Raw genomic sequence first — 13,545 nt, forward strand, 5'->3', positions numbered from 1 at the left:
GTGTGCAGGCTTCTTTGCCCTGTCAAGGCATTATTTTTTGTCCGAGTTTGGGGGGGGGGGGGGTAATTTTTTTTAGAAACCCCATACAGGTCAATTTTATACTGCAATGCTTTTGTTCAGTTCTGCATTCTTGTATTCATTCAGAACTCTGCCACCGGTTTCCTACTGCACACCAGATCCCATTCACCTATTACCTCAGTGCTCAATGACCTAACATTGGCTTCTGTTCAAACAATGTAATAACTTTAAAATCTCATCCCCATTTTCAAAGCCCCCCAGTCTTTGCCCTTCCCTACCTCTTGTAATTCCCACAAACCTACAACCCTCTGCGATATCTGTACTTATCTAATTTGGGCTTCTTGGCCATCCCTGATTGTAAGCAGTCTTCCATTGGTGGCCATGCATTCAGGTGTTGAGACCCAAAACTATTTATCTTTGTTGCTCTCCTGCTTTAAAGCACTCGATAATACCTCCCTCTTCGATCAAGCTTTTTGTCATCTGCCTAATATCACCTTACTTGTCTCAAATATGGTTTATCATGCTCCTATGAATACTTTTTATTGCATTAAAAGTGCAATATAAACATAAGCTGTTCTTGTGTTTTATCAAGAATGATAAAAATGTTCCCAAATCTGGAAGTGCCAACTACAATATGCACTAACCATATTCAAGAAATTTCAGCAAAATTTAAGGTTCGACAGAATCTTAATTATCTGCCATACTGAAGAAGACTCTGGCCGAAATAGAATGCAATTCTTGCAAATAACTATTAAAACATGCTGCAATCTTAATCTCAGACAAAAGTCGTACATTTCCTTCAAAATTACTTGCAAATGTATCATTTCTTTCATGCCCATGTGACACCTCAAAGTGCTTTGCAACCAAAGAAGTACTTCTGAAGTGTATTCACTGTTACAATGTAAAAAATGTGGCAGCTATTTGGCACAAGGCAAACTCCTAGAACCAACATGGATCTGGTGTGCATTAGGAAACAGTGGGCTGGGATTCACCAAAATGCCAGCTAAGTATTGACGCCGGCGTAAACACCGGTGTGTTTCACACCGGCGTCAACGGGCCTCTTGGCCCAGCGATTCAGTGGCCCACAGGGGTCCAGCATGGCGCAGGACTGCTCCACGCAGCTCCGGCGCCGATATGCGACCCTGCACTGCCGGCGCGGGTCTGCGCATGCGTATGATAGCAGTTTCTGCGCCAACGCATGCGCGTGATGGCCGTTTCCGTGGCACCTCTCAGCATGGCGTAGCAACACAACGAGCCCGCGCAGAAGAAGGTAGGACCCCCCCCCCCCCCCCCCCCGGATATCGCACGCCCACCGATCGGTAGCCCCGATCACAGGCCTGGCCGTTGTGAAGGCCCCCCCAGAGTCTGATCTTCCCCCCGCCCCCCCACCAGGACGCGGGTCCGAGCTCCCCCTGGGTGGTACCATATGTGAACCACGCCGGCGGAACTCGGCGGGAACTCGGCCGGTCGACCGCGGAAAATCACCATCGGGGCCTCTTTGGGGGCGGGGTGGAGGGTAGGGGGACCCATTCAAGGTTGGACGGGCCATCAGAGTGACCCCCAAACTGGAGTGTGCCCTCGGAGGGTCGGCCAACCCACTCAAGGCCCCCTCCCCTCCCCCGAGCTGTGATGCCCTCCTCATGACCTGGGCCACTCAAAAGATAGAAGGATGTCACCCAAAGGCCAACATAGATCCATATCTGCCACGAAGGCTCAGCATCTAACGCCACCACAGCCAGCCCTCGCTGGCAACAGCACCAAGAGAGACATAGAAACAACCTGAGAGAAAGAGTGAAGAAGGAGAATAAGAACTGACAGAACTAAACCCTCGGATCCACACATCTCCTAAAATATTACAACTAGACAAAAACTGGCCAATCAACCACCATCCAACTTCCAAGGCAAAAAGAATAAAGATAATTACTGGGCATCCTTCCCCAGCATTCACCTCTCTGGATGTGGACCTGCCCACATCGGACTACCCATGACGTCTCCAAGGGAGGAACAGGATACTGACTGCAATGTCAAGCCTGGTGTGGCCCAACACCGCCACAAAGAAATAATTGGCTCCAAGGACTCTCTTAAGATTCCAATCTCCACACCCCTCCAAAGTTCTGTCCCGTAAAGGAAGCTTGAGAGGGCGCATCCTACTAGACACATTACCTATCACCAGATAAAGGATGGTCAGACCGGCCTCACACACAAGAACTCTGACAGCAGATAGAACAGTCAAAGAGGGAGACACTCATTCGGAGAAAAGGACTGACTCCCCCGCCTAAAGGGGAGTTAATCAAAGCTTAGTCCTCAACAAGATAATACATGGTCCACCAGGGCTCCAAGAGGAAAAATGCACAGGCCAAAATAAAATTTAAATATAATTCTAAATATGGGGGACCTTCCTTAAACAAAATGAGATAAATCTAACCTTAAAACCACACCCTCCATCTACCCAGCTCTGCGCATCCTCCTCCCTATCCAACCCAACCCTCGGTCTCGAAGGCAGGATTAAATGTGCTCCATCGAATCTAAGCTGCCCATCCTTCAGATCAAGACTCCCAAGACGTGGCAACCAGTTCTCAAACTTAATAATAATAATTTTTATTGTCACATGTCAGCTTACATTAACACTGCAATGAGGTTACTGTGAAATGCCCCTAGTCGCCACATTCCGGCATCTGTTTGGATACATGGAGGGAGAATTCAGACTGTCCAATTCACCTAACAAGCACGTCTTTCAGGACTTGTGGGAGGAAACTGGAGCACCCGGAGGAAACCCACGAAGACACAGGGGGAACGTGCAGACTCTGCGTAGACAGTGACCCAAGCCGGGAATTGAACCTAGGACCCTGGCAATGTGAAGCAACTGTGCTACCATGCCACTTTGCTTCTCAATCACCTTACCATAGACACCAGGCATAACTGGGCTCCTCACCAGTTCCCCTTCGTCCTCATCCGAATTCCTCAGGATGGACAATGGACCATGCAACAGGAACACAACTGTGCAGAGGCAGTCTTCCACCAGAGACACAACTCTCTCTGCAACCAGAACCTTCCCGTGCACTGGCACCACCTCCAGAAAGATGCTTCATAACTTTTGAAATTGAGCCCAAACATCCTGCACCGCAGAGTCAAGCCAATCAGCCAGATCACCTTCATCGCAAACAGTCGGTGTGCACAATATCGTCAGGACAGGAAACCTCTCAAATGCAGCTGTGCCACCAAAAACTAGGCCCCACCCCTACTCCCTCCAGCTGCCATGAATCAACGAGGATGAAGGCATATTGTCCCAACAAGTCTCAGCACATACTAAAAGTAGAGCAGAGCCAGAGGTCGCGCAAATGCAGCCGCACCCACGCTCATATCACGTGATCCCCATGTAGATGGATTTTTGGTAAATAAGGGACTGAAAGTTTATTGAGGATGGGCAGGAAAGTGAGGTTGAAGTTGAAATTAAGTCAGCTATGATCTTATTGAATGGCAAAGCAAGGTCTAGAGCCTAAGTGGCCTATTCCTGCGCTTAATTTGTCTGTTTGCATGACCTCTTCATGCTGGAGAGGTAACTGTGAGCAGCGAGTAGTACTCTAAATTGATGTACTTGACCACTTGTGTCTTGTTCCATTCTCCCCCGTCCCAAGTGTGCTCACCTGTTACTTCAGTGCTCGACTCCAAGCGAACTCTGACTCCCGCAATGAGTCTTAGCCCCATGGGAGCTCCAACTCCTGGAGTTGGAGTGCCCCCCACTCCAACTTATTCCCTCTGAGTGTGTGTGGGGCGAAGACCCATTTGCCGATTCAGTTGCACTCATTCAGAATCACTATCATTCTAAGCCCAACATTTAAAATTTCATTGTTGTTTTTGTAAGGCAGGACAGCTGGTATTCGTTGCTGAATTGCATCAACTCTGAGCATTGAGAGGTTTGGGGCAGTTGGAGGATATGCTCTGGGACAGGTTAGTCTGTGGCATTAATGAAGAATGTATACAGTGTTACTTGTTGGGAGAAGCCACAATGACTTTCAAGAAGGTTCTAGAACTTTCTCAAGACATGGAAATGCCTGCCAACAAGGCAATATATATTCAAAAAGCCAATGATGGGGCACAAATAGGTGCAGTGCATCAAGAAAGAAAAGAATCAGCAAAGAAAAATGCGAAAGGAGTGAAATATTTCAGCTGTGCCAGTTCAGGGATGCTGTGTGCTCCAATAGCAACAAAAAGGGACATTTGGTTAAAAAGTGCAGCAGTGCCAACAGTATGTCAAAGGCTGCACAGTGAAATTCAATTTCAAAGAAGCCTCAGTCAGCTATGCTTCACCTGGAAAGCACAGAACAGCAAGAGGAGCACTCCTACAGCATGTTCAATGTGAGTGAATCACGCGTGGAACCGATCAATGCTACAATGGAGGTTGCTTGACAGAAACGTAAGATGGAGGTGGGCAGCAGCTTCGCATCTGTCATCAGTAAGGAAACCCACAGGAATATTTGAGACTTTTAAGCAGACACCAGACCGTACTCAGGCAGGGATCAGCCTTCAGACGTACACTGGCGAGACTATATCATTACTTAGAGCATTAGAAGTGGACATTGCATATAACAGCCAAGAAGAAAGAGCACCGCTTCTGGGTGTAAAGGGCATGGGCCTAGTCTACTCGGGCGTGATTGGCTCAGGAAAATTCAGTTTAACGGGGGTGAGATAAAGCACTCAAAAGTGATGAAGGTGTCATTCAGAAATATCCTGAGGTTTTCAAAGATGAACTAGGTACATTGTGCGGCACTACAGTTAAGTTGTGCAAAGGTAAGGAATCATGGAATCTTCAGTTTTCATGTTGGGCTGCTTCAATTATACTGGTTCTTAAAAGTGTTGGTATTGTGCACGTGTGGGGATTATGAATTTACCATTAATCTGATTTCCAACCTGCCTTGAGTGGAGGATCAATCCTTGAAGGACTCAAAACATTTTGAAAACTTGACATTAGTCAAGCCTACCAGCAACTCTTGTTAGAGGTGGACCCAATTTAGCATGTCACAATCAACACTCACAAGTACAAATGTTTTGTTTTTAGAGTGTTTTCCAGTCCGCCGATTTTTCAAAGGACAATTGAGGATCTGTTGCAGGGGATTCCCCATGTGACAGTTTATTTGAACATTTTTCTGGTCGAGGGAAAACTGAGGAGGAGCACATCAACAACCTGGAGCAAGTGTCGAAGTGAATTTCAGAGTCAAGTCTGCATCTGAAGCACAGATCCAGGCACAGAAGGTGGAACATCTGGGTCATCGCAGGGTCTGTGCCCTGTGGAGGAAAAGGTTCAAGCTATCAAGGAAGTGCCAAAACCCAAGAAGGTGTCTGAGCTTAGATCATTTCTGGGTTCAGTGAACTACTACAGGAAGTTTCTGCCAGACCTTTCAACGGTGTTGGTGCCACTGTATCTGCTGCTTCACCAAATGAAACTGGGAGCCTATACAAGAGAAAGCTTTCAAAGGTGTGAAAGTATTGCTACAATCAGTTAGTCTTCTGGTTCACTCTGATCAGGACAGAGTTCATTCTGTTACGTGATGTTTCTCCTTATGGCATCAGGGCAGTACTCTCTCCTCTGATGGAGGATGGGTCAGAAAAAACCATTTGATTTGCATCATAAACACTGACTATTGCCGAGAGGGGATATTCGAGGCAAGACAAGGAATGCCTAACCATCATTTTCGCTGTAGAACAGTTTGCTCCGTACCTTTATTGCATTAATTCACCATGTGCACAGGCCACAAGCCATTGATGAGCCTTTTTAGTGAGTCTAGATGCATTCCTCCCATAGCCTCAGTGAGATTACAGCGCTGTGCCCTCAACATCATCGGCCTCCCAGTACAACACAAGTGTATAGGACAGGAAAGGACAATGCAAACAGACAGAGTTATGCAAGTAAATGGAATACGCCCTGTGCATACTGCTCCCTTTCAACCCGCGTAAAACAGTTTAGCAGAGCGAGCGGTCCAGACACGGAAAGAAGGATTGAAGAGAATGTTAGGCAGTACTTTGGGAACTAGACCCTTGAGGTTCTTGAACCATAAGGCATAGGGGCAGAATTAGTCCATTTGACCCATTGAGTCTGCGAGGACATCCACTGGCTGAAATGTTGATGGTGTAAAGTGGATCTGCTACTGCCAGATGTCAAAGCAAGTGTGAGACAGAAGTAGAAGAGAGACATGATTACCATGCAATGAAGAGACATTTCAATCCAAATGACTGTGTCTATGCAAGGAATTTCAGCAATAACCAATCATGGTTGCCCAGAGTTATTCTGAACCAAAGTGGTGAAAATAACTAATGGAAGGATCATCCACAGGCACCAAGATCACATTTGTCTATGCCGCAATTCTGAGAGCGCTAAGTTTACGGATCACATGGCAGAAGGAAATGTGGAAATTCGACAGGAAGTGGATCCTGTTCCTCAGGGGCATCCAGTGGACTCTACTCCGGGAGAGGTTGAGGGACATTCACTAGCACCAACCTCCTTTTTTGTCCACATGTCCAACTCCACTGAGCCAAAATTCACCAGTGTTTACTGAGGTACTAATGGTTCTAGACAGATTATAACATTGTCGCAAAGCTCCTGAAAGTCTGACATATAGACATCTAATTCTTTGACGAGTAAGACATTTTATTGACAAGGTGAACACATGGAAAGATAACTAACGAACTATGATACAAACGGTAATGAGATAAATGAATTCAGTGAATTCTCCTGGAGCTACTTCTAGTGTGACACTCCTCTTGTATGACTTACTGCCAACTGCCCAATATCTCAAGTCACATGGTAGATCTCTATCGCCACCAGCTGGTTGGAGGTCGCACCAATAACTATTTTCATTGATAGACAACTATACAAAACTTGCACAGGCATATTACCATAGGGAAGAAGTGTAAGAGTGTTATAACCCTATTTGATTATATGTAGGGATGTCTTTAACAAGTGTGAGCGGTTGTGATGTCATCCATAGCATAGGCTTGTGCAGGTGTTCAATATCTGCATGAGTTGTGTATAACTACTGCTGGTGTCTGAAGCAAATCTGTATTAGTATCTCAACATTTTCATAAGTAAAGATTGAATTTTTCCAACACTTTTGACTACCTTTCTGTGCTCAATTGACCACAGACTCCCTTTCAAGTCAGCCTGGCCCTCGAAAAAAAAACCAGCAGCATCATAATCGGCAGCTTAGACCCAGACATATGCTGCTTTACGACCGCTGGATATGAATGACACCAAGATGAGTATTTTGGTCTGCACCTCCCCCCCCCTCCCATGAGGGGGCGGCATGATGGCAGTGGTTAGCACTGCTGCCTCACAGAGCTAGCAACCCGGGGTCAATTTCAGCCTTGTATGACAGTCTGTGTGGAGTTAGCACAGTCCTCCCCCGTATCTGCGTGGGTTTCCTCCAGGTGCTCCGGTTTCCTCCCACAGTCCAAAGATGTGCACTTTAGGTGGATTGGCCGTGATAAATTGCCCCTTAGGTTCGAGAGATGTGCAGGTTAGGTTATGCAGAAAATGTGGATTGGATCGGTGAAGACTGGATGGGCCGAGTGGCCTCCTTCTGCACTGTAGGGATTCTATGATTGTGAGGTGGAATCTTGGCAGACTGCACTAGCAACTATCACTGGCTCTCTTTGGGGGCAATTTACCGAGTGCCACTCCCTACCTTCTTCCACAGCCAGGCACTTTCTTCCCTTTCAGATTCCCCCTTAAATGCCTCGATTGAACCTCCTACCACACTCTTAAGCAGTGCATTCCAGATCCTAACCACTTGCTGCATGTCTCCATTGCTTCTCTTGCCTATTACCTTTAAATTTTGATCTCTCGTTCTCGATCCGCTCACCAATTGTAATACGTTTCTCTTTAATTACTGTGTCCAGACCCCTCATGACTTTGAATAACTCTATCAAATGTCCTCTCAACCTACTCTACTCCAAAAAAAACAAACCTTTCCAATCTAAGTAAATTAAGTTCAGACGGAAAAAAAATACAATTACTATGCTGTTCTAGAAGGCTTGTAGTTAACAAAGATGAATTGGTGCTTTAGCTGGAGTGGAGGTCTTGTATACCAGAGAATTCTCATAAGCTGTGAGGCTTCTTGTAGTTGAATTGCCAGGAAGTCAGTTTCTCAGTGAGCTTGAAATTGGAACAGGTTGGGGAAAGTTATTCAATGTGCAGCTGTTTTCCTGTTGCTGTGTAGTGTCTTGCAGCTAGTTTGATGGCTCTTCGATCTGAACAGCTTCTATTTTTCAAAGAACAGGTAACAAACATGGCTGCCTTAATCACATGACCAATTATGAGTTCAAAGTCCTTCTCCCAAAAATATTTGTCTGTTGTTTCTTCATATCCTGTTTTAACCTTTCATAAATTGAGAGATTTTGAAACAGCACTATTTTTTGTAATGGAATGACTTCATTCGATTTAAATTAACCTTTTGAATGCCTTTCAGAAAATACTTTGAGTTTCCATGTCTTTATGGCCCAGGGTGAAGTAGAAAGGCAAGTCAGCAGTTGTGTGACAGTCTGGTATGTTGCCAACCATCTTAAAAGCTGTTGTGTCCATTTTAAAAATACAATTCAAAAATTTGTTACATCTTTATACATGTACTGCAATAAAACACCCAGGTCCTACTGCTCCTGTTCCCCTTTATAATTGTACCCTTTATTTTATATTGTTCTCCTATAAAATGTTCTTCCTATCAAAATGATTAATTTCACACTCCTCAGTATCAACTTTCATTTTCCACATTGCCCATTCCACCAACTGCATCAAGGGAACAGCGTAGGAGCAGCACTCGGGAGTGTGGGAGATTGAGGAGGCAGGCTGTAAATAAAGGCTTTTATATCTAAAATATTGCAAGGGATTTCGTTCTGCAGTTGGACGATTTCCGAATTTCTCAGAAACTCTGTCCTTCAAGTGTAGCATCTTTGTTGCCTGAACCTGAGAGCACAGAAATGATGTCCATTATTATTTGCAAAACAGTCTCTCTGACTGTACAACTACAGTAAAAAGGTTACAAATCTTTCTGGGAGTGTACGGGTAGCATATGCATGGAACCTAATTCACTGACTGAATGATTTATCAAACCTTCCCCATGCCTAATGTACGTGTCCCTTATTTCATATCCTCAGAGATTGTCACCCTGGCTGCTGCACTAGAATTTGGCCAACAATTACGACCAAATAATTTCGACCAAATCAGCAATATTTGGTTTTATTCAGTAAAACAAACACACAATTTAATTTGCGTTCCATGCTTTAATCTTTTTGGTTTCATCAGCCATCTCTGCTCAATATTGAGCAAGCGACAAAGCAAAGCACTCTTCATTTTTCAGGCCAATTCCACTTAATAATTTCAGCTGCTACTTCAGCCTCTAGGCAGACCAGTTCCCAAATCTTCAACAGTATTTACTGTGAAACTGTTAGAAGATGACCAGGTGCAATTCATGGAATGTGTCTTGCTTCTTAATGTTTCCACTTAAGAAATTACCTGACATCTGTGATTCAGCTTTCACTGCTACTAGCCAGAGAGTCTATGCCCTTCAGCTTTACAGTAACTCAATATCCTTTACAATATGAGAACTGGTGGATTTTTTAAAAATCTAAGGAAGTGATTGCATCCACAGCTACAGAAAAGTAATCATAGACAAGTGCCCTATATCTGCAGGTAAGAATGTGGCCTATCTGGTGAAGGATCGCAAAGCTAACCAGTGAATAGATGCAGCCCAATTGTCATTGACAACAATGCCCAAATCTAATGTTCGTAAAATCTCTGTCTCCTTAAAATAAGCATCCTGATCAGGAATCAGTCAATAAATAAACACCTTCAAATAGGAAGGACTGCACAGTATATAAATGTCTTTTATTGATTTAACTGAATAGGTTATGGAATCTGTAATCTGTAGTCATGCATGTTTTTGTATAATTATCCGAGAAGATTTATAAATCTCAGTACAATTTAGAATGAGAAAGAAAGCCAAGGATAATAAACTAATCAATAAACAGATTAACACCTCAAACTGTAAACCAGGTGATTAGTAACCGTACAGCATTACATAGGAATATGACCCTTTGTTTATTTCTAATTATAATCTAATTCACAACTCTTCAGAGAAACAGTATTCAATACACTTCATTTTAATCAGCCAGGATTTCCTGGCCACTCCATCTTCCTCGAAACTATAACATACCATCAAATCAGCAGTCAAGCTTGTCACGATCCCAGTTGATGTTATAACTGAACAGAAGATCCCAGCTTGTTACGATCCCAGTTGATGTTATAACTGAACAGAAGATCCCAGAAGTGTGCTGGCTCAAAAGACCATAACATTTATTTTATAAAATGTGGAAGAACAGAGGTAATTAGTTTTAACAAGAAGAAAATAAAAATAATTCAACATGAAAAAATTGGAGTATGACACAATACTCCTTCCCCTCTTATCTTAACAATCACACACAGGTTTAGGATCAACATGGATTAAAAATTGCATCTTAATCTAGAATGGTCACATTAACACAAAGTTTGTTTTAAGCACACAAGATGACTGTGGGCAAATACACTTTCCACTCTGAAACCCAAGTGAATGTTTGTGCATGTACTCTCAGAATCCCCCAGATGATTTTCATGCGAGAGTTTTCAAACTCAACTCTCAAAAACATGCTTTCAAATTTTCTCTCATAATTATGTTTTCCCTTAGCGGTTTGCACACTGGAATCCAGTCCATGTTTTACAAATGAAATTATTAAACAAAGCTTCCGCTCTACTTTTAAGAAAACATTCGGTCCAGGATTTTACACCAACCCCTTTAGGATCTCTTGGTCTTGATTGCTGTGAAAACTGCTCATAATTGCTTTAACTATTGATACCCAGACTGTAATAAAATGGCATCAGACATTTGATTTCACTTTGAAGGCTGCTGTCCAATTTTAAATCTGGGGCGAAATTCTCCCAAACGGCGCGATGTCCGCTGACTGGCGCCCAAAACGGCGCCAATCAGACGGGCACCACGCCGCCCCAAAGGTGCGGAATGCTCCGCATCTTTGGGGGCCGAGCCCCAACATTGAGGGGCTAGGCCGGCGCCGGAGGGATTTCCGCCCTGCCAGCATGGTGGAAACGGCCTTTGTTGCCCCGCCAGCTGGCGCGGAAATGACATGTCGGGGCGGTGGATGCGCGGGAGCATCAGCGGCCGCTGACAGTTTCCCGCGCATGCGCAGTGGGGAGAGTCTCTTCCGCCTTCGCCATGGTGGAGACCATTGCGGAGGCGGAAGGGAAAGAGTGTCCCCACGGCACAGGCCCGCCCGCGGATCGGTGGGCCCCGATCGCGGGCCAGGCCACCATGGGGGCACCCCCCGGGGTCAGATCGCCCCGCGCCCCCCCCCAAGGACCCCGGAGCCCGCCCACGCCGCCTTGTCCCGCCGGTAAATGGGTACTTTAATTTACGCCGGCGGGACAGGCAATTTATCGGCGGGACTTCGGCCCATCCGGGCCGGAGAATCCAGCGGGGGGGCCCGCCAACCGGCGCGGCCCGATTCCCGCCCCCGCCGAATATTCGGTACCGGAGACTTCGGCAACCGGCGGGGGCGGAATTCACGGCGGCCAACGGCCATTTTCAGACCCGCTGGGGGGTCGGAGAATGACGCCCCTGGTTACTGTAATTGTCTCTTTAACTCAGAATAGTCTGTTTACTCTTCCTTGAATTCTTCTGAACAATACCTTGGTCTTTTTTCACTTAACTCTAGTCAGCCTAAGCATACTTCCTGTCACAATTTCCTGGTTATCTGGTCTGTAACTTGTACTTTAGGAAACCTTCCTCTTCACAGCTTCTGTCCTGTCCAGTTTTTCTTCTGGCATAGTTGAGAGATGTTCACTCCCCGAGGTCCCGTCTCCAACTGCCAACAGATGCAGCTAAAAGTAAACTTAAACGTTTTTTTTAAAGTCCTTACAAAAGCCTCCAGTTGCTAAGCACCCGCTGCTCGTTAAATCTATTCTTTATGCCATAGCCCCAAGCACAAAAGAATCACAATTGGAACTGAACCCTGCCCCACACATACAAATAGCTTTGTCCAACATGAATCTAACTACACGTGTGTCCCCAGGCACAGAAGCATGATATTAAACCCACTTAAAATTATACCTTATTTCGAATGTTGACCAATAGAAATATAAATCCCTTTAAATTGCCTTTGTTTTCGTTACACAGTGTAACAAAAGTGTAACTTTATGATGGAAAGAGTATTATTTCTGTGCAAATGCACATTTAAACATGAAAAATCAGAAGTTTCTGTCCAAGATGTGATGCTTCACCTCCCTGGAAGGTGTATTGGAACAACATCCTGCTGCCTTGCTCGCTTTTCAAATGTATTGTGCAGCTTGACATTCACGTAATAGTATTGCAATACAGTCTAAACATTCCCTAAAATAGTGCGGCTTGTGCTTTTAACTCTGAGTACATTTTCAATGATGTACGAAATTCTATTTCTACTAAACACTATTTGAAGAACTGAAAAATAAATGGAGTAATGCTTGAACTTTCAATTATTATTGGAAATATTAAAATAGAATGTGTAATTACTTGCTTCTTTGTCTCTTCAACCAACTTTTCTTTCCCTCTTTATTTTGTTTTCAGTACTGATTTGGTACTGAATTCAGCATATTGGGCGCAATTCTCCGGAAAGATTTCTAAGCATGATAGCAAGTGGGAACTGGAGCGAGCTTCCCGATGCTTGGCACAGCGAGGCCTGCAACTCTATTCAGCATTAATTGGCCCACTTAACGAGGCCCCACGGTTTTCTCACTGCAACTGAAGGGAACCCGCTCATCAGACCCCCGCTAACAAGGTCGAGCAGTACTTATCCAACTCTTGCACAGCCAGCCCTACTCAGCTTGCAGCCATGGTGCCTAGAAGACCAGCCCAAAGATTCGGTGATGCCGATCTAGCCAGGCTCCTGGACGGGTGCAGGTCAGGAGATATGTCCTGTTCCCCCCGGGGTTTCCGAAAGGTGAACCACAGGGCAGCCAATGCTGCCTGGGATGAGGTGGCAGCTGTAAACTCTGGGAGCATGACCAAGCGGACTAGCCTCCAGTGCCATAAAAAGGTCAATGACCTACACCGGGCAAACAGGTGAGTGGACACCAATGCCCCCAACACCCCCACCCACCCACCCATGAGACCTTCCCTTCCCCACGCGAGCATCCACTCCCCCCAACTCTCCATGCAGCCCCCAACCCTCCCTTCACCCCCCTTTCACTTCAGTCCTTCCCCACACCTTTCCTTCACACATCCCTCCCACCACTGTGAACTACACGTGTGGTTAACGATGTCCTTTCTGTGTCACCATAGGAGAAGTTCTCCCATAATCGCCGGGAGAGGGCTCAGACTGGTGGTGGGTGTGCCTGACTTTAGAACCTTCACTACCTTCAAGGAACGGGCCCTGGAGGTGACGCATGTGGCTGAGGACAGAGCAGTCACCAACACTGAGATTGGTGGAAGCCGCAAAGGTAGGATCCACCAGCCC

The 13,545-nt window shown here is 45.4% G+C and overlaps 1 long non-coding RNA gene across 1 annotated transcript in view; it reads left to right on the forward strand.

Moving 5' to 3' along the window:
• Positions 1-1,245: 1,245 nt before the first annotated feature.
• Positions 1,246-13,545, forward strand: part of LOC140428758 (uncharacterized) — a 34,261-nt gene continuing 21,961 nt past the window's right edge. Inside the window, exons 1-2 of the long non-coding RNA XR_011948859.1 lie at positions 1,246-1,288; positions 8,481-8,556. This is a non-coding gene — a long non-coding RNA (uncharacterized lncRNA). The remainder of the gene's footprint in view (positions 1,289-8,480; positions 8,557-13,545) is intronic.

This window comes from Scyliorhinus torazame, chromosome 8 (assembly GCF_047496885.1).
Source record: "Scyliorhinus torazame isolate Kashiwa2021f chromosome 8, sScyTor2.1, whole genome shotgun sequence".
Taxonomy (NCBI): domain Eukaryota; kingdom Metazoa; phylum Chordata; class Chondrichthyes; order Carcharhiniformes; family Scyliorhinidae; genus Scyliorhinus; species Scyliorhinus torazame.